This window comes from Cricetulus griseus (genome assembly GCF_003668045.3).
Source record: "Cricetulus griseus strain 17A/GY chromosome 1 unlocalized genomic scaffold, alternate assembly CriGri-PICRH-1.0 chr1_1, whole genome shotgun sequence".
NCBI classification, from domain to species: Eukaryota; Metazoa; Chordata; class Mammalia; order Rodentia; family Cricetidae; genus Cricetulus; species Cricetulus griseus.
In genome coordinates this window covers 270942711-270964818 of record NW_023276807.1, presented here as the reverse complement: position 1 = coordinate 270964818, position 22108 = coordinate 270942711, and the positions used below count along the sequence as shown (strand labels likewise).

The 22108-nt window shown below is 47.6% G+C and overlaps 1 protein-coding gene across 2 annotated transcripts in view; it reads right to left on the bottom strand.

The window, feature by feature from the left end:
* Farp1 (FERM, ARH/RhoGEF and pleckstrin domain protein 1) overlaps positions 1-22108 on the bottom strand; it is a 259534-nt gene that overhangs the window by 196458 nt on the left and 40968 nt on the right. The gene's annotated exons all lie outside the window — the stretch shown is intronic.

The window sequence follows — 22108 nt, the reverse complement described above, 5'->3', positions numbered from 1 at the left end:
CATTCAGGCATTCAACTCTTTCTGCATACTGAGTGTCTTCTTTTCCAGGTTCACGGTCAGCTCTGAATTATGAATACCACAGACTCAGCTGTGCTCCACTCTATCGTTCTGTCTCTGGTCACCAGCTCCACTTTCCACACCTTTAAAGTCTGTGGGAAGATGCCAACAGGACCCGGGCTCTATCATTAAAATCCACTAATTATCTTGTAGGGACTCGGTCACACACTAAGGAACGTGGTCACTCTGAAGACGACAGGGCCACACAGCCAGGCTCCCCAGTTAATGAGCAGAGGAAATAAACCCAGAGAGAGATGTGAGACCATGGCTAGGGCTCTGCTCTCCATTCCTGAGCCTCATTTTAATGACAGGAACTCTGCCATTCCCTTCTTTCTTGCCACTCAACCCTCCAACTACCCCCTGCACACATTCTAATTATTGACAAAGCATTTTTCTAAAAGCAAGCAACCCTTTTTGCTCCCCAAGCAGCCCAACCTTTCTCCTCTCAGGGCACTGTCCTCTCCTCCCACACTGTTTTAGGCTCTCTCCCCAGAAGCACACTCTTCCTTTACCTGGAAACTTAATTGCTTTAAACATCAGGGGGCAGAGCTTGGGTGCTGTGCTCCCAGTCTGAGCCAAAGTCACTCCCTAAGGCCGAGCCTTTTTAACTCTCCACATTGCACCAGGAACACCCGGAAGGGGCCCTAACCTTGAGTGTTCTCTGAACCTCAGTACCTACTGAGGTTCAACTGGCACAAAGCTCACATTATGGCTGCTGAACCCTGGCTGCAGACTCCATGTCGCCAAAGCATGGGAATGAGATGTCAACTCAAGACACACAGTTAAGGGGGAGGGTCTCTGTCCAGAAAGAAGGGGGAACTGAACTCACTCTGGCTGAAACCTTGGGAAACACGTGTAAGAAAGCAAGAAGCACAGATGGGAAAGACATGCCAGCGCATGTGAGGGACCTGGCGTTCCAGGCTCATCCCGGCACTGGGGAAGCAGAGATGGAAGGGCCCTTGGAGCTCACAGGCTAACAACAACAAGCACATCCATGAACCCTGGGTTAAGAGAGACCCTGTCTCAAAAACAAGGTGGAGGACAACTGAGGAGGACACCCCACATGGACCCAGGGCCTCCAGACATGTACATTCCTACACACATGAGCACATACACAGAGGAGGACCTGCTGGAGGAGGCGGGGAGGGAAAAGACAACCAGATGAAAAGATCACTAAAGAGTTAAAGATAAACTTTGAAAATACACCAAAATGTCAGAACACAGTCTTTACCTTGCGAGCAGTGCAGAGCCACAAGGACGAGAATAATGACACCACAGAAACACGGCTTTCGGAAAACAGACCAGAAGATGAAGGGGAGAATGGAGGGAATCCAGCTTCAAAGCAATACATGAGGTAAGAACTTGGACAGAGAGAGACGGAAATACAAAGACTGTCCACAAAATCGGGCTTCTCATGCAAAGTAGCCCAGTGCACATGGCTAGCCATTGGGAGAACGGAAAAAATAAAGTCAGGACAAGAGGGAGGCAGGAGAACAGGGGTGGGTCTGTCCTAGTCTTTTGTGGAGGTGGAGATGGACACAGGCTCTGGTCTCAGAGTCCATCTTACTGTGTGTCTTAGTTAGGGTTTCTATTGCTGCGATGAGACACCCTGACCAAAAAGTAAGTTGGGGAGGAAAGTGTTTATTGGGCTTACACTTCAGCATTGCTTTTCATCACTTAAGAAGTCAGGACAGGAACTCAAAAAGGGCAGGTTCCCGGAGGCAGGAGCTGATGCAGAGGCCATGAAGGGGAGCTGCTTACTGGCTTGCTCCCCACGGCTTGTTCAACTCCACCTTCTTACAAGAACCCAGGACCATCAGCCCAGAGACAGCACCGCACCACCCACCATGGGCTGGGCCCTCCCCCCACTGATCACTACTTGAAAAAAATGCCTTACGGCTGGATCTCATGGCAGCATTTCCTCAGCTGAGGCTCCTTCCTCTCTGATGACTCTAACCTTGTGTCAAGTTGACATACAAAACCAGCCAGTACACTATACAAGTAAAAGTCATAGGTGTGAACAGAAAGCATGAGTATGGAACCCCAAAGCAAAGACTAACTGTGTCCCATTGGGAGGGTCAATGGAGGACAAAAAATCAGAAAAAAAAAAAATGGAGAATACTGAGGCAGTGACAGAGACGGCCAGGAAAGGGGCATCACAGTGTGGCAGGTATAAAGCTGAGGCTGCCTGTGACGCCTCTGAAATAAGCTACACACCAGCTCTGAGCTTGGGAACAGCCCACTGGCTTATAAGCCTCATTCTACAAGGTTCCCAGCTCATTCTGCTCCCTCTCCTATGGAGGCAAGTCCCCAGGAAGCTTCCAGGAACTTTCTCACGGGACTTTTGTCTCTTCACAGTAAAATCCTTCATCATCTCCAATACACACAGAGTGGTCCAAAGACACCACAGCAGAACATGGAGCCCCGCCCACAACCCGCATCACTGACTCCATCATCTCCCATACACACAGAGTGGTCCAAAGACACCGCAGCAGAACATGGAGCCCCGCCCACAACCTGCATCACTGACTCCATCTCCCATACACACAGAGTGGTCCAAAGACACCGCAGCAGAACATGGAGCCCCGCCCACAACCTGCATCACTGACTCCATCTCCCATACACACAGAGTGGTCCAAAGACACCACAGCAGAACATGGAGCCCCGCCCACAACCCGCATCACTGACTCCAATTCTTAGGATCTACATCCCATAACCCACCAGAAAAGGACATGGGCACATTTTAAGAAGCACCTTGTCACCTGCTTCTCCCACGCCCATCACCCCACCCTGAAACACACGGAGAGTTACTGTTCATTCTAACATAACCCTGAAACACATGGAGAGTTACTGTTCATTCTAACATAACCCTGAAACACGCGGAGAATTACTGTTCATTCTAACATAACCCTGAAACACACGGAGAGTTACTGTTCATTCTAACATAACCCTGAAACACGCGGAGAGTTACTGTTCATTCTAACATAACCCTGACAGGTTGGGTCCCATGACAGGAACATCAGTTACTGACCAGCTTTAGGAGGACCTCCCCCCTCCCCCTTTCTACACACCCACTGAAAATTCTACTCAGTCAGCTACCTGATGTCCTTCTAATCTTCTGGCACAAATAAACACTCACCAAGCTCCTACTTAAATCCGATTGGTTGTAGCTCACCTCCACGTACTGAGAGGCAGGACTGTCACCTACAATTCTGAGCATGGTATCGTCTGTCGGTGAGTCAGGGGTGGGTGCTGATGTTTTCACTGAAGTCAACTGTTCTCAAGATCCTGTCCATAAACCATGCAAAACTACTGCCACAGACGTGTTCTCATTTGATGTCTTGTGGGTAAAAATAATATAACCTTCAGAGCAGACCACACTTGCAGTCAAGTGCATCTTCCCATTTCCAGGTTCGTGTGCATGTGTCTGCCTGTCTGTCTGCCTATCCTTCCGTGTGCATGTCCGTCTGTGTGTGTGTCTGTCTGTCCTTCCATGTGCATGTCCATCTGTCTGTGTCTGTCCATGTGTGTCTGTGTGTGTGTGTCTGTCTGTCTGTCTGTGTGTCCGTGTGTGTGTGTGTGTGTGTGTGTCTGTCTGTCTGTCTGTCTGTGTGGGTGTGTGTGTCTGTGTGTGTCTGTGTCTGTGTGTGTGTGTGTGTGTGTGTGTGTGTGTGTGTGTGTGTGTGTGTGTGTGTGTGTGTGTGTGTGTCTTTTACTGTGTGCTGATCCCCAGCCAGCCAGGGAGCTGAAGCCAGGCAGGAAGGGAGGGACCTATTCCTCCATGACACACCTCCCACCCAACCAGGGTGCTGCCTCCCAGCTCTCCCATTCCCCCACCCCTGCCCACACACGTCTTTTGTCCTTATCTTCATTTCCAAGATCCTCGGGTGTATGTACACCCTTCTAGCACCTTGGTATCTAAACCTCCATCCCTGTCTGTGATTAACAGGCCTGGTATCTGAACTTCCTTTCTCTATAGCCCTCAGATGACCCCATTCATGCACTACTTCTGAGAATTGTCATTTCCCGAAGGATGTCACACTTGTTTTCTATTTACACTAGCATGTGGACGGTTGCTGGACAGAGAAAGCTCTGCTGAGGTCACATGTAAACCCAGTCACAACCCTGAGTGACACATCCGCCCATCACGGAAATGCTTCAAGTGCCTGGCATCCAAACTGAGAAACCCACAATCCTGCAGTGTTGTCTTCCAGGGAAACACACCTAACCAACCCTGTGCATACCCTAGCCCAGGCTCTGTTGTCTCCGCTGACTTCCCCGAGAACAGTCAGGGAGAGGACAAGTTACTAGTACTGTAGCATTCCACACCTGAAAGATGCTACTTGGCCACTCCCATCTCTTTGAAATGTTACTTCAACTTAGTAAAGGAACGAAAACTTTACCTGGCAGAGAAACACTAGAGCTGTGGTGTCACAATACTCCTGCTTAAAGAGTTCCTCTTGGAACTTACCCAAAAGCAATAAGGAGCTCAACAGAAAATGCACACTCCTTCCCTGAGACCTGAAAATATCTGGACTCCCAAGGGGTGGCCAGACTTCAGTGAAGGTCACAGAGATGGGAAATGCCTGGCAGGTTCCGTCCCAGCTGCAATGGAAGGTCTGGTTCTCCGAAACAGATAGACTAGCCCTGGCTACAAACCAGTGGTGGTGTTCTCAGAACGACGGGGACAGATGTGCAGAACAGCTTCCCTGGGCACAGGTAGGATGAAGTGAGGACCCCCCCCCCAAGAAAGCCATATGGAGAGGGAGAAGCCTGATACTGAGACAAGGGGAAGGCAGAGACAGCAGGATAAACATTGCCAGGTTTCACCAAGTGTTTCTGTCACACATACCCAGAAGTCTTAAGAACCCCACACTCGTAGGGACAGAGCCCCGTCAGCCTACAACAAACAAACAAACCCTCCTCTACTAACCTAGATGGGTCCCAGTAAGACACTGGGAGACCAAAGCAAGCAGTGGGCACAGCACACCTGCGATTCCAGCTCTTGGAGGCTAAAGCAAGAGCACAATAACACTTGAACCCAGCCTAGGCTACATAGCAAGACTCAGTGCTTCAACACGACAAAAAACAAAAAAGAAAGCAGTCATAACAAATGTCAAGATACCACCGATAACAGAAATGTCACTTGGAACAGATTAAAATTTTGCCATAAGTAGACATGATGGCATATATCTGTCATCCCAACACCCGGAGGCAGAGGCAGGAGGGTCTGTAGCTCAAGACAGCTCCCCCTGCTAAACTGTTCAAACATACCATCATAAATTCATAACAACTTTTCAAAACGCAGGAGACCATACACAAGGCATATATGAGAGCCCAGAGGACACCAAGGACGCCAGTAGGAATTATGCACAGAGGCACCCAGGGTGATAAAAATAGGAATGAAATTCCTAAATCTGAAACATTCCCAAATCCAAAACCTTTTTAGACGGCATCTCACTAGGTAACTCTGGCTGCCATGGAACGTGCTATGTAGAGCATTTGGCCTCAAAAGTCAGAGTTCTGCCTGCCTCTGTCTCCTAGCGTTGAGATTAAAGGTGAGCGCCAACATGCCTAGCCCAAATCCAAAATTTCCCAAGCACCAGTATGATGTCCCAAATGGAAAATTCCAAATCTGACCCTGCGTGACAGACTGAAAACATTCAAAGTTTATATTTGGGCTATCTGCATAAGATGGAAAGACAAACAAACTTGTGTTTGGACCATAAGATCCCATCCCAAAATATTCCAATATCTAAAAGAAACCCAACATTAATTCACCTGAGGTCTTGGAGATTTGAGATTACAAAGTCTCCAGCCAGTATCACAAAAAATATAGACCAAATGGAAAACAGCTAAAAGGACCTGTGATGTGGTGAAATTGTGGGCACTTAAAACAAAGTGGTTAAGAGAAATAGAAGTGTTGAGGGGGTGGGGGGAGACAGGACAAGATACAAAAGACATCAAGACATGATCTGCAAAAGACTTAAAAGGTTTAGGGGGAAAAAAAAGTTGTTTAGAGCATGATTTAGGAAAACATTCCAGAAATGAAAGACAACTTTTCATAATAAAGAAGCACATTTGGGGATGACGAGACAGCTCAGTAGGTAAAGGCACCCATAGGCTGACAGAAACACTGACAACCACAGGACATGCAAATAAATACAATAGAAAATTTAAAAACGTCTTTAAAAGCATATCACATTCTGACAGTAAGTAAACGACCACCACCAAGACACTTCATGGGTCTTCAAAAACGAAAAATCATTTAGACACCTAAGAAAGCAGCTCAAGATAGAGAAGAAAGGTGTGATTTCTCCACAGCCACACCCAAAGACAAAAATAACCTCGAACATTTGAAGAATCAAAATTCGAAGCCAGGACAAAGATTCACTCAAATACAAACAGCCTAATGTGCTAAATGGGTGATAATTCTGAGGAATGTGACTCACGCCTTTTAAAAGGAACTACTAGAAGATAAACTTCAGGAAAACAAGAAGTTCACTCAAAAGTCAATTACAGTGTAAGAGACAGGCTAAAACAAAAGTGATGGATGCAAGACCCTGCAACTCCTCAAAACACAACAATACAACTGAAAACTGGCAGGGGAAGCAGAAACTTCATGTTTTAAATGTGATAGGGTCTGTCCCCAGAGATGGATGACAGTCAATAAGCACACGGAAAGATGGCCAGCATCATTAATCATGAGGAAATGCAAATTACACCCACAACAGGATTATTCCACATCCACTATAATGACTCTAATTTTAAAAATAAGTGTTATCAGGGATATAAAAAAAAAATGGGAACTCTAAGCTGCGCCAGTGACAGGGGGAATAAAGACGGTACAAACAGTGTGCAGAGTATTTTGGAAGCTTCCTAGAAGTTTGATCATAAATTTAGCATCCAAACCATAAAACCCTTCTCATAGTAGTTCAGAAATTTCGCTCTTAGGCATCCCCTTTATGATAAATGAAACAGGATGGATGGATGGATGGATGGATGGATGGATGGATGGATGGATGGATCAGAAGGTGAGTCGGTGGATGGGTGGACCCAAATGTTCATCAAATGGCTTGGTACAGAATCAAAACCATGGCACATCTACACAAGGGAACACTCACTATTCAGCACCAAGAAAATCAGTGTTGACAGATGACAGAAAGTAGATGAACCCCACCCCCACCCCAACCCCCAAAAAGAGGAGAGGATCTACAACACGGAAGAAGCCAGAGTCAAATGATTGTACACATGTGATCCCATTTCCCTACTAAACACAAACGCTGCAAGGTCACACACACATGCACAAAATACCACCACAGCTCCTATTCCCACTCACATCATATCCTGTGTGATGGCTGCGAGGTTCCTGCCAACAGCCACTTCAGCTCATACTGTCAGGGTAAATCCCAGTGACTGACAAACACTATACAAGAAACTCGGCAAGGCAGTTCCTTTTTGAAGAGAGAGAGAGATGGGGGGGGGGGGGAAGAATGGTGTACCAGAGCCCCAAACCAGTCTATCAAACACACTTGGCCAAAATGGTCTCTGTCTTTTATCCTTGATATAGGTGGTGACTGTTCCCCATCCCATTGGTGGGAGCGTGACTTCACAGTCTGAAGGGATTGGCTGACTGGCACAGTGGGAAAGGAGATTTAGGGGATGTGGGCCCTTATCAGGCCTCACTACCTTTGGTAGAAGAAAAAGAATCCCCAGGATACTGAGAAAGGGTATATTTCTAGGATAACCATTAAAAACGAGTTGTCTAGGTTGGGAGCAGGCTTGACCAAACGGGCTATAGAGGGAATGGCCCTTTTTGGAGCAACAGAAGTGTTCTAAGTGGACTGTGGTAATGGTCACTCAGCTGTAAACTTACCGAGAAGACCTTCAGATTATACGTGAGTTACAGAGTATGTCAGTCTGTCCATTGGGGTGGTGGTGGGGTGCCTATCCGCTACTTTCCTTGTCTCTGTGACCCAATACTGAACCTGAGGCCATTTCAAGGGCTCCCTTGCACTTGAGAGTGCTGCCAATCACAGAGGGGGGATGAAGGCAGGAACAGCTGCAGGTTACTGTGGCAGCAGGAGTGCGTGGCTGCTTGCTCACATCCTAGCCGGCCTGGCATCAGAGACGGGAATAGGCAAGTGGTGTCAGTTATCACATTCGAAGCCTGCTTCTCAGCAGCTGCCAGGCAAGTACCACAACCCCAACACCAGCATTAGCTAGAGATCTTGTCCAAATTCAGCAGCCAGTGGGAGGCATTTGACACCTAAGCCACAGAGTCTGTGGTGGTTCCTACAGACACAGAGCCCTCTGGATTCTAGAGTCTAGAAGAATAGAAAAGCATTAGGAAGCAGCTGCTGCCCGGTTGCAACAACCTGGCTGTTTTAATTGGGGTTTCTATTGCTGCAGTGAAACACATGGCCAAAAACCAAGTTGGGAGGAAAAGAGTTTGTTTGGCTTACACTTCTACAGTACTGTTCATCATCAAAGAAATCAGGAGTGGAACTCAGACAGGGCAGGATCCCGGAGGCAGGAGCTGAAGCAGAGGACATGGAGGGATCTTCATACTGGCTTGCTCCCCGTGGCTTAGTTCAATATGCCTTCTTATAGAACCCAGGACCAACAGCCCAGGGATGGCACCACCCACAATGGGCTTGACCTGCTACATAAGCCTGAGGACCTGAGTTTGGATCCCTAGAACCCCCAGAAAGATCAGGCACAGCAGTACATGTCTGCACCCCAGCACTGGGTGGGAAGAGATACAGGAGCCACGTAGACAAAATAGCAGGTCCCAGGGTCAGCCAGAGACCTGCTGCAAAGAAATATGGTGTAGAGTAACACAGAAAGACACCAGTCACACTCTAGCCTTTATGAGCACACACACGTGCACACACATGCAAATTAATAAATACAACCTAGGATATAAGTAAATAATTTTTCCTTTCCTAGTTCTGCTGAGGATTCCAGCCCTATCTAGAGCACAAATCTAATTAAATAAAACCAGTGAAAAGGGACACCTATAAATCAAAGAGGATGGCAAGGAATTATTTGTGCACAACAGCATTGCCCTTCCAGTTTTAAATGTAAGCGACTTACAAGTTCCCAGCTAAGAAAAACACATCCCAGGTTATTATCCACAGGAGAAACCCCAGAGGAAGATTGACAGGAGTGACAAGGCTGCCACCTGGAGCCCCTGGAACATTTCTCATGCCACACGGGAACAGTAAAGGAGTGTGTATGTGGCCTACCATGGGACAAAAGGCAGGTGTGTCAGACACCTGGGAGTGCAAAGTGCTAAGGGTGTGTGACTGTCCCCAACAGCTCAGTTCATCCACTCTGCCTGTGGGCACTGGAAACTGCCAGGACAAAGACACCCTGTGTTCCTGGTCCCTTCGCCAGGCCCCATGAGGAGGGGAAGGTGAAGACAAACCAGACCTCTGCCTGCTGGGAGCAGCACCTCCCTCCGGAGACCACAAAGCTCAGCCGGGCTTCTCCGGGCACTTTGAAAGGAGCTGTGAGGACTCAGCAGCAGCCATTGCGGCAGACCCGTTCAAGAGAAGGTTCAGAAGGGAGGGTGACTCTTCGAATATACTGATTATCCAGGAACCTGGCCATCTCTGAGCAGCGTGGTCCCTCCCAGCAGCTGGGAGAGAAAGACAACTAAGAAAACGCAACTGTGATCAGAACCTCCAGTCTTCCTCAGCTACCAAAGTAAACACTAAGAACACGTAACATGTTACACTTAACCCAGCACAGGGTGCATGCCTGTAACTCCCACACTCAGAAGCAGGAGTGTCAGAAAACTCAAGGTCATCCCCAGCACATGAGACAGTCTTGGGGAAAATATTTATTTTAATTAAATCTAAATTAAATACTCCCAAAAAAATTCTTAGAGAACACTTCTAAGAACTAAATAAAAGGAGCATTTATATTAGTGTTTTCATGCGTTATTTCAGAAATCCAATTTTGAGTCTCTAGCATCCCTACCCTAGGGAAGAAAAAAATTCAAAACGTCCATGTCCTTAACTAAAAACCCAAGTCTAATCAACGCCAAGTAAAGATGTCCAGATGCCCAGCTACGCACACCTCACTATTCTTCAGTTATTGTTCCTCGTGACTTAGCAGTGCACGGCCCCCCGGGCCCCGCTGAGATGAGCCTGCACGCTCTCCCCACCCCTGTGATGAGTCTTTCCCTCACTCCATTCTCCCTGGAGTTAGGCGGGCATTATTAACTTATATCCACACGCTGTCCGGGCCTTTCTCCTCTTCCTGCCTTGCCGGCAGGATTCCAAGTCGAAGGGGACAGAGAGGGCTCTCTGCTCTGTGACATCATGTCTCTTGCTTCAGTGGAGGAGTGTGCCTAGACTCCAAGTCAGTAGGGCGGGGGTCTGGGCCCTCTGGGTTCTTCTTCCTCACCTACCATCTCTGCAGGGCCACTCCTGAGTCACAGACAGCAGTACCACCTGAGAGCCCCTCAGACAAACCAGTTCCCTATGGCATCCAGGACCCACCACCCACCCAAACATGTGTGTTAATGTGTGTCTGAGTGCTCCCATGCAGGCTCTAGCCTGGCAATCACTGCTCATTGTTGTTCTATCTTTTGAGACAGCATCCCACAGTCCCCACACTGGCTTGGAACTCATTACACAACTGACAACGACCTTGAACTCCTGACCCTCCCGCCTCTCCCAAACGTCCCATGTGCTGGGATGGCGGGTGTGTTGCCACCTCACCAGCTTGCTCCCCAAGACATGCTCAGCCTGTTCTGACATCACAGCTCTGGTGCCCAGAGGTCCCAGGAGGGTCAGTGTAGACAAGACGTGTAACTAATGATGGTAGCCATCATCAACGAATTTACCCAAAGTGACCACACTTCACCAACAGCTCACCTCTTGGCCTGGCAAACACATACACACGCGCGCACACACACACACACACACACACACACACACACGCACGCACGCGCACACACACACACACACACACACACACACACACACACACAGAGAGAGAGAGAGAGAGAGAGAGAGAGAGAGAATAAAGTGTTTCCCACAGCTCGTGGCAAGAAAAGAGGCCAACCCATGCCAATCAATTTTCAATTTACACTCCAACCTTCTCTCAACAACGATGCATCTGCAGTGACAAAAACTGGGAGATGAAAGCTCTTTTGTCCCCACAGGAAACCAGGGCAGGGAAAAAAAAAAAAAAAAAGATAACCCCAACAGACAAAGCAATAATTCAAATTTCGAAGAAGGTCAGTTGCAGATTCTGACCGTCCACATTCCTCCAGCTCTCTTTCACCTCCAGGTAAAAGGCCTTTGCCTTATCTGCCTTCTACTGAAAAGACAAACACAGTGACCAAAAGCAACCTGGGAAACAGAGTTCATCCCTACAGCTTCCAGTCCAACCATCATGAAGGAAGGAATGCCAGGGCAGGAATTCCAGGCAGGAACTGTTGCAGGGACCATGGCAGAAATGCTGCTTACTAGCTTGCTCCCCAAGACACACACAGCCTGTTTTCTTATATACCCTGGGACCACCTGCCCAGCGTTGACGCCTCCTACAGCTGAGCCCCCAAAGATTTGTCTACAGGCCAGTCTAGTGGGGGTTCCTCTGTCCAGATAACTCTACAGCTGTATCAAGTTGACAAAAAGCAAACCAGGACAGTCAGGGTGAGTGGGCCCCTCTAAGGGAGACACAGCTGCCAGCCCCTCTCAATGTCCTAAGAATGATGTCCTGGCTGTATCATCTGCGCATATTTCTTTAGCTTAGCCACTCACTCTTTAATCAGAGGCACCTGCCAAAGGGTTCCTTTCCTCAACAACACGGGACAGCCTCTCCAAATGAGTGAGGAGTGCCCAACCGCTGGCTGTCCAGCCCACAGTGAAGGCAAAGTCTGTTACTGGGGTTGTGCACTCCATATCTATACAAACAGCACCTGATGTCTAAGTATGTTGTCACCGAGGGTCACAGCGACGGAGCTCATCGCCATTAGCAGGCATTTACCACCCCCATACTGCAGCCAGGGCACCTGAACCGAGATTTGCTTCCCATCACACTGGATGGCTGTCCTTATAAAGGTGGAAGAGAGAGGGCAAGAAAAGCAAGGTGCTCCTAGCTGATTGTGAAGCCTGCTCGTTTACTTCAGATAAGGCGCAGTCTCTCTGAATTCTCAAGTCTCCGACAGGCTCAAGAACAGCCACCTGAGCTGGACCCTGAAAACGGGAACAGGTTGGTCATGGGGGGGTGAGCACCTGAAATTCTGGAGTCTGAGAAGCGGTCTCAGGAACACCCTGGGGCTACATGGGGAGACGCTATGTCAGAAAAGGAGAAACACATTTTTTTTTAAATATCAGTGGTGGCAGGTGGCCAGAGTGGGTCATACACGTATTTCTGTGTTTGACAGTCTTCATTATGCATCCCGGGCAGAGCAGAGGCAGGCCAGGTGCTAAATCCAGGTGAGCAGAAACAAGAAAATGAAAAGGGGAGAATGAGAGACAAGTGAAACCTATCTGGAACTGAGGATCAAAGATTGAGAAAAGTCCTTTCGCTGTGGGTACTTCGTGTTCCCACCCAGAAGTCGAGAGACGGAGGCAGCAGACGGTCACATGGACACCTAGTACCTCAGTCTGTGCTTAATAAAGAGACTTCCTTTCCCCAGCACCTGTTTAGAAAGACTGGACAGGAACATTTTCCCATACAGCCTTTCTCTTCATGTGGCTTCGTATCTGTTCATATCTTTCATGAGTGAGGCACCTCTGTGACAGATGACAGACGGGCCAACAGTGACTATTATTAACTAAGATGTGTAGGTTGCATTGGGGCCTCATGTTTATGCTACACAAGCCACGTGTCTGCCAATGGTACACCAAAACCACCAATGCGGTGACTTTCAGAAGCCTGCGCACAAACACCTGCTCTCCATTTAGTCTTCCTTCCCTAACCTTGACCCTACTGACAACCACTCTAAGTCTATAGTTCTTTCTTCTCCAGAAGAGTGTAAATGAGAATCGCACAGTGTTAGTGTTCTGCGGCTGTGAAAACACACCATGACCACGGATACTCTCAAAGGAAGGCATTTAGCTGGGGGGCGCGGAGGCCTCCTTACAGTTTCGAGGTTTAGTCCATTACCATCGAGGTGGGGAGTGTGTCTTGTCCACAGGCAGGCCTGATCAAGTAGCTTTACATTCTAATCCTCAGGCAGCATGAACCTGACACGGGCTTTCGAAACCTAAAGCCCACCTCCAGGGACACCCCTCTTCCTCCTAATCGTTTCCAAACAGTTCACCAACTGGGGACCAAACTCGAAGATATAGGAGCAGCCTGGGGGCCATTCTCCTTCAAGGCACCACACGGCCCTCTTACCACCTCAGCCTCGGATTTTTAAGGTGCACAGATCCTTTCCTTACACTGCTGAGTATTGCTGCACTGAAGGGTGCACAACTGTTTGCTTAACCGTCCTTCTGCTGAAAGGCGTCATGGCTGCTCCCAGGTTGTTTGGTTATTTTGAGAAACTTTCCAGTCATGGAGGTGGAAGAGTAGACGTTACCTGCACGGGGGCAGGACCAACTTGATGTCAGAGATGACAGGCCAAGCCTCGGGCTCGGGGACAGACACTGCTCTACCAGTTTGCAGCTCTGTGCTGCTCCCACCTCCCTCCCAGCAGGTTATTTGGCTGTCTTGCCTTGTGAGGTAATTGAGCTTTATCTCAGAGGCCCTAGGAGATAACGTTGTCTCCTTCAGTTCATGAGAAAATGTCAAGCTTAGTAACAAACTTCAGGTGTCTAGAATATAAACAACAAAAAGCACCAGGTATTTAATAAAGCCACAAAGCAAAGTTTGTTTCTAAATCAAGGCAACATATTCCCAGGAGCCTCGGTCTTCATTAAAGAAGTACTCGATAAAAACTTTGCATCTGTTTATGACCTCGAAGACTCTCTGCTGAGGGACGTAGCTCCACTGGTGCCTACCCAGTAATCGAGAATCTCAGAGTCCACCAGTCACCGCATCAGACAGGTGTGGTGGATAGGGCTGCGATCCCAGCACTGGGGAAGTAGCGCCAAGAGGATTCTAAATTCAAGGTCCCCTTCAGCTACATAGCGGGTTGAAGGCCAAACTCAGCAACTCAAAGAGCCTACCTCAAAAATGCAAAAATAACACAGTGCACAAACAGGAAAGTAACACCCAAACTGAAATGTTCCCATATCTGTGTCATATTCACTGAACAAACAAAAAAACCACTTGCCTAAAGCTTGCCGAATCCACAAAGCATAAACGAGAGGCCTCTCTCACGATGAAGTCACTAAAGACAAACTACTCCATTCTCCAACAGTTTCACTCTTACTTGAAAAAAAACAAAATCAGCTATGCAGTATTTACCATAATCCAAAGACACAATAAAACACAAGTGTAAAGGGTACCATGTCCTTCCTTTAGAATCAATGATTAATTACCATAGTGAAATGTCAAGGAATATATATATATATGAAAGTGAAACCCCTTGTGAAAAAATGAGCAAGTTTAAATGTCAGCCTGGTTGACACATGAGGTATTCAATTAAACACTGTTGTCCATGTTAACAGTTAATGGCTAAAGATGTCACACTGTTGCTGCAGCCTGCTCTGAGGAAGAAGCAAAGACTGGACTATTTCCCAAGTAAAGCCAGAGATCAATAGGTGGGCTCCCTGGCTTAACCCAGAACAGGACTATCTGGGAATGTGCCATAAAGTTAACTTACTCATGGGGGGGGGGGGAGGCTCAACTCCGATTAGGACCATCTGGGAATGTGCAATTGAGAGAGTTGAGAGAGTGTGAGGGGGGGGATCTCAATTAGGGTCCCATTGCTGAAGAGACACCATCACCACAACTCTTATAAAGGAAAACATTTAATGGGCCTGGCTTACAGTTCAGAAGTTTAGTTGGCGGCATGAAGGCAGACACCTTGCTGGACAAGTAGCTGAGCATCCTACACCCACATGCTCAAGCAACAGAAGGGAGAGAGACACTGAGCCTGGCTTGAGCATCTGAAACCTCAAAGCCCCCCTCAGGGACACACTTCCTCCAACAAGGCCACACCATTTAGAAGTAGGGGTATATTAACTTAACCAACACCATCAAGCACAGCCCTAAGAGCTTTCTGACTCCCTAAATCCTCACAGCCTGAGTCCCTGTGGCAGATGAGGAAACTGTAGCAGCAGAGATAAGCCAACCCACCCAAGGAACCCCCAGGCTGCAAATCACTCAGAGAATGAGATCCAGATGCCCAGGGCCTATTGATAACCAGCTGTGATGACTCCAGAGATGTTATGGTTGACTTTCAGGTGCCATCACACAGCCCCCTGAATGCACTCTCCTTGCTGCTCACACAAATGTGTCAATCAACCCACTAAAAATGCTGCGGCAGGAATTTCTCCTGGGGAGAGCTGAACAAACTCACCAACTGACAAAGCCAACTATGAGCCAACGAAATCCAACTCAGAGAACTGGTGAGTTTGACAGGCTTACAGGACAGTTGGATGACCCCAAAACAGCCACACCAGCCAGAAAGCCTCACCCCAGCATGATGACAGCTGTATAGATGGAGTGCCCCCTTGAGTGAAATCTTCCACACTCTTATATGCTCGCACACCACCTCAGACCACGAGGCCACGTGCCCCTCGGGAGACAGGTGCAGGAAGGAATGGCTGGAATCTCAGGAGAGAAACTAAGGACTCTCTCCACCCCCCTTTTCTATGAGGAAATGTCAACAGGCAAATCTGAGGATCTCTTTCCAGTAGACACTGCTACTGTGATGAAGACGGTGATTTTAGGTTGTGTATTCTGAACCTGAGGAGATCAGACAACGCTCAGGCAAAGTCACTGTCCCTCTGGAACACAACGCTGCATGCTTCAGGAAATGCTCGGACACTGTACAGACAGTGTCCAGAGACACCAAGACAATGCCTGCTTCCCAAAGCCAAACTCAGTGCCCACAGAACATACTATGGAGCTAACACAGAGACAAACTGAGCCTTACCATCAGCCCCGCAGCACTAAAGAGGACAGACAACGCCTCCTCCTTCCCACAGTCAAACTCGGTGCCCATTTGAGCATACTAACACAGAGACACACTGAACCCTACCCTCGGCCCTGCATCAGTAAAGAGAAGGGCAGACAATGCCATAGGTGTGGGGACTAAGCTCAAGATGGCTCTGGGGTGAAGACACAAGCCAGCATTGGTGCGTACATGAAAGCCCAGTAGCTGCCGGCATTTCATCTTCCCACAAAACCCTTCTTCCCACATGCAAGTGCCATTCATTAAACACTTTTGCAATACTTAATAGTCCTGAGTCTACACTGGGACTCCAGGCAGGTCCTCAGAGAGTCAGGAGGTGCAAAGGGAAGGCCAAGGAAACTGGTCGAATGCCAGGCTATTCCGCCCTTCACTAACAGGCTTCCCAGGACAGGAGACACTGACTCTGATGTCCAACTGGGGCTCCTGGGACTTGAGAGATAACATTTAAAGCCTAGAAGAAACCAAAGGTGTTGTGTGAACTTTTCCTGGGAGATGTGAACATCTGACCCCGATACTGACCAGAGCTTTCCACCAAAATGGAACTAGGTAAAGCAAGGAGCTTTATCAGGCTCACTTACAGGAGCTTGGAGGAGCCAAAGGAGCATCACTGAGAAGGTTCACACGGTGGGATAATGACTCCCCTCAGCTGCACAGACCAACCTCTCCCTTAGTGAAGCTTCCACGTGCTATACATGCTAGCACGCCCCACCCAGGAGACCATGTGGTTTAGACAGACTGACTTACAGCTGGGAGGACAATGTGGGACCATGTCGCTGGGCTTTCAGGTGCAGGACTAATGACCCTGCCCACTCACTTCTAAGATGGAACATCCACAGGCCTGATGTAATACACACACAGCTGTTCTGATGACGATAGGATGGGTGTGTTATCCTCTGAAGACAGCACCAGGCAAAGGGGCAAACACGTGTGACCAATCCAGCACTCAGGAGGCTGAGGCAGGAGGTTTGCTCTAAGTTCAAGTAAGTTCCAGCCCAGCACCGGCTACAAAAACCCAAATAAACAAAGGCACTACCAGTCTACAAGCCATCTTTACAAAACTCAAACACAATCAGGGCAGTAAGGTCAGGGGAGACAAATTATCAGACTAGGGAAAGGTGAATAAGAAAAATGCATGCATTTCCTTACATTATATTCCCGTTTTTTGAAGCAATAACGTGGCTTGAACACAAATGTTTGCCCACCCCAGCAGTCCCATGCTGGACACTCTCAGATCAGAAACCAGACAGAAACAGAAACACAAAACCTGAGTGATTATTTGCAAAGGAGAATACCCTAATTTTAGAGAAAATCATTGCTTGAATGAGCATTTTTAAAAATAAAGTCATTGTGAATATTTCAGTTGGACACAGTGATTCGTGCCTGTAATTTTCAGCACCTGGGAGGCTGAGATAAAGGGGTTGCACCAAGTTTGAGGCCAGCCTAGGCTACACAGTGAGTTCCATGCCAGCCTGGTCTAAAGGGTGAGACTATGTTCCAAACAACAACAAAGAAAACTTTTCCCAATGAAACGGTCTCCTCCCAAACCCTCAGTGAAGTAAACGTCAGCATAAAGTCAGCATAAAGACATTCTCCTCAGCAAGGACCACAAAGAAAATACAAAATCAAAACCAAGAGTAAGCAGAAATTAAACAACAAAAGAATTTATAATCTGTTACAGAAAATACAAACAGACAAAAAGAAAAGGCATGAGAAAATAATTATAGAATTTTCCTTTCATCTCAGTCTATGTAAATAAATATGCCTGAGAAATTTCTCAAATTTCCCAAGTTTCAGACAGTCTTAAAAAAAAAAAAAAACCTCATATTCTAAACTGATTATACTTTAGCCGAAGCAAAGCAAAAGTATTTTAAAAGACTGTGTAGGGTCCTACTTGTGGGTCAGCCTGGACTATTGTAGTCAGATCTTAAAAACTGAAGGGAGAAAAAAAATAGTCCTCCCTAAGCAACAGAAAACACTCAAAAGGAGTAGCTATAAAAAAGGGTTGAGCTTTGGGACTTTGTGCACCTGTGTATGTGTGGGGGGGTGCTGGGGCGGGGGCAGCAAGGCATACATGTATATAGGAACACACATCCATGCACATGTATGTAGAGGTTCACACAAGGTGTCTTCCTCTATCGTTCCCCGTTTATTCTTTGAAGACCCCAGAGTTCTATGTTCATTAAGACCATTATTTTAAAAATTACCACCCTAACATTAGCTTTACCCTATTAAATGTTTAAATTGTGATTCATAATGATCTTGATCAATGCTAACAATCAACTGTAGCTAATTGGCAGTGTCGGGCATCACAGGCAAAGGCGGAGACAAAGCTACTCAGAGGGAACCAAGAGGGCCCCCGGCCACGGTCTCAATTCATATGCAAATTTACTGCAACACGCATTCCCACACGCACGCGCACACGCACACACCAGCGCAGTGACGACTAAGTAGACTGCTACTGGAATGTGCTCCAAGAGTTTTGAAGGAAGACGCCTTTCTAGACTTGGTTCTTAAAAAAGGGTGCCATTTGCCTGGTGGTGGTGGTGCACACCTTTAATTCCAGCTCTAGGGAAGCAGAGGCAGGCAGATCTCTGTGAGTTCACCAGCCTGGTCTACCAGAAACCCTGTCTCAAAAAAACAAAACAACCTCCATTCTTGTAACGCCATCACATCTCTGACCACCTGCCTCTCTGACGGCTTCCTCGGCAGGCAGATCACCATTCTGAGCGACAAATCACAAACAGAGAATTCCAGGAGGAAATGAAACAGGGCTACACCGAGCACCACACATCACATCTTTCTGTAGCCTCTTATCCCACCCACTCTGACAGGTTGCTCCAAATAAAGGAGGCAGCTGGCTGCTCCCACTGGCACACGCTTCTGTGAGGGGGAAATAAAAACAAAGAGTTGTTTTCTCGTGACTCGGCATCCATAATTATCAGAAGACAAGAGTTAGCTGTTCACTTGTGAAAGGCTGCTGAGCCTTGACGCAGACACACACATGGCCACACATTCATACGTGCACAAATACATATATACATGTATATGCTCACTCTCACACACATACCCATGCACACAGGCAAATAAACGTATTACACACACACATTCATACACACAGGTACATGAATGCATGGACTCACATGCATGACACTCAGGCACTCATACTCGTAGGCATTGTAAATGTATGAGCACACACTTGTAGCTTAGGTAAAGTAGTGGGCAAGCACAGTGATCTCTTAAAATCCACCCCACTTGAATAAAATGACAATTTAAGCGGGGTATGGTGGCTCACACCTGCAATGCCAGCACACACCAGGCAGCATCGGTAGAAGTGTTCCATGTCCCAGGCTAGCCTGGGATATAGTGAGTTACAGGTCACTCTGGTCTACAGAGTATGACCCTGTCTCAAAACAAAACAACTTGAAAAACTGCCACTTTTACTTGCTCTCAACTTGGCACAAGCTAGGGTCATCTGGGAAAAGGGAACTCAAATGAGAAAATTCATCCATCAGACTGGCTTGTGGGAATGGATGTGGGCATTTTCTTGATTAATGACCAATGTGGGAGGGCACAGTCCAGTTGTGGGTGACGCCACCCCTGGGCAGGTGGTCCTGCATTAGGTCTAAAGAAACCATGGAGAGCAAGCCAGGAAGTCATATTCTCATGGTCTGTGCTTCAGTTCCCGACTCCAAGTTACTGCCCTGAGCACTGGCCCTGGTTCCCCCAGACCTTAAGATGAAATAAACCAGCCCAGCGGTGGTGGCGCACACTTTTAATCCCTGCACTTAGGAGGCAGAGGCAGAGGCAGGGGGACCTCTGTGAGTTTGAGGCCAGCCTGGTGTACAGAGTGAGTTCCAGGTCAGCCAGGGCTACACACAGAGAACCCTGTCTCAAAAAAAAAAAAAAAGGGGGGGGTAGGGATGGAATGAAATAAACCCTTTCTTCCCCAAGTTACTTGGTCATGACAGGGAAATTACCATTACCAGCAAAATTTATTGGCTACCTCACCTATTTTCAGTTTAAAATATCCATCTGTAGTCAATTTTTTTCTTTAAAAGATTAAAGGGAGGAGCAAAACACAGTCGTTTTTAAATGACAAGAGCAACACCAGTCAGTGTCTTGGTGCTGAAGTTGATGGGTGTGTTACGCCCCTCTAGAAACCAGTATGTACCGGCATCCTGGGTACAGTCCTGAAGTTTCCATAACTCGCCATTTATGACAAAGAATCCACTGTGGGAAATCATCTCAAGGAATATGAAGTGTGCAAGCACAAAAGTGTTCTTTGTAGTGCAGATGATATTAAGAAAGGGTAACCCAACTACGGAGATCTTCACCGGAAGCAGGGCCTGCTCAAGTTATAAACAGTGCAGCACACACAACTTCACTTGGTGCTACGTGCACAGATGTGTTTGCTTGTGGGGGTCTGGAAACAGGATGGCAAGCAAAAGTCTGTGGAAGGAGTTAACAGATCAGGATCCCTGCTGCTTGCCACGGCAGGGAAGTCTGATCTTGAAGCTCTACCAGCCCAAAGAAGTTAGCACAGTCTACTGATCACAAACATGCTATACACTGTGCAGAATAGTTTCATGTGAACCTGAAACAGCTAATTTAACTCCACTGAGAAAATGCCTTTGTAAGATCCAGTAGTAGGTAAGCCTGTAGTCCTTTTCTTAATTAGTGATTGACGTGGGAGGGCCCAGCCCTGTGTGGGTGGTGCCATCCTGGGCTGGTGTCCTGGGCTCTGTAAGAAGCAGGCTGAGCAAGCCATGGGGAGCAAGCCAGTAAGCAGCTCCCTCCATGGCCTCTGCATGAGCTCCTTTCTCAGGGACCCTGCCTCATTTGAGCTCCTGTCCTGACTCCTTCAGTGATGAACAGCGATGCTGAAGTGTGAGCCTAACAACCCTTTCCCCCCAACCTGCTTTTTGTCATGGTTCTGTCACAGCGACAGAAACCCAAACTAAGACACACACCAGGTATTTACTCTTGCATTGATAAATCCTTACAACCAAACAGCATTTTCTCATGTTACACGCGGAAGGGTTCTCAACCAACTGAAAGCCCATTTCATTACCAAGATGCCAAAGGATAGTATAAACGGACCTAACGACTATTCCTTGCTCCGTGTACCGGCAAAGTGCAACCTGAGGTCCAATTCTGTGGCTCTCAAGCTTATTTCACCTGTTCACAAGCTCCCAAAGTTGTACTCTGATGCTGAGAACACAGGCAGGTTATCAATACTTGGGGGTGTCAAGGGTCCTACAATCAAATCTCTTAAAGGTGGGTGGCATATCCACCCAGGGAACCCAGTGGAGTTGCCATATTTAGTAATCACACATCATGGACACCAATCTGTAGGAGCCCGTCTTTCTGGGGAGCTTCAGAGGATCCAGAAACTCCCAGTTTGTACCTGAGAGGGCGAGTGTGGGCTGAGGAAACAGCAGGTAAAAATACCAAGGAAAAGATAGAAACACAGAATAGAGAGAGGATATTCCACTGAATACTGGATGCCCCAAGTTTATTCCTCAACATTGTAATAAACCCAGACCAAAAGGCTCCCTAAAAAGCCAGGTTCTTACAGACTGGTGCCACAACGTGGAGCTAGGACATATGGCAACTACAACCCAGCATGTGTGACAGTTGGGCATGCCTGGGAGTTCCTGTACCGCCTCAGCCTGTCATGGTTTTTTTTTGTTTTTTTGTTTTTTGTTTTTTTTGAGACAGGGTTTCTCTGTGGCTTTGGAGCCTGTCCTGGCACTAGCTCTTGTAGACCAGGCTGGTCTCGAACTCACAGAGATCCGCCTGCCTCTGCCTCCCGAGTGCTGGGATTAAAGGCGTGCACCACCATGGAGGGAGAGCTCAGCCGTTAAAGGCTAGGCTCACAACCAAAAATATGAGCCTGTTATGTTCTACACCTGGTGTGTGGTGTGTGCTCTCAGGGAGAGTCAGAATGTGGGCACAATGGCCAATTTTGTCGACTCAGTTGGCTTTAGAAAC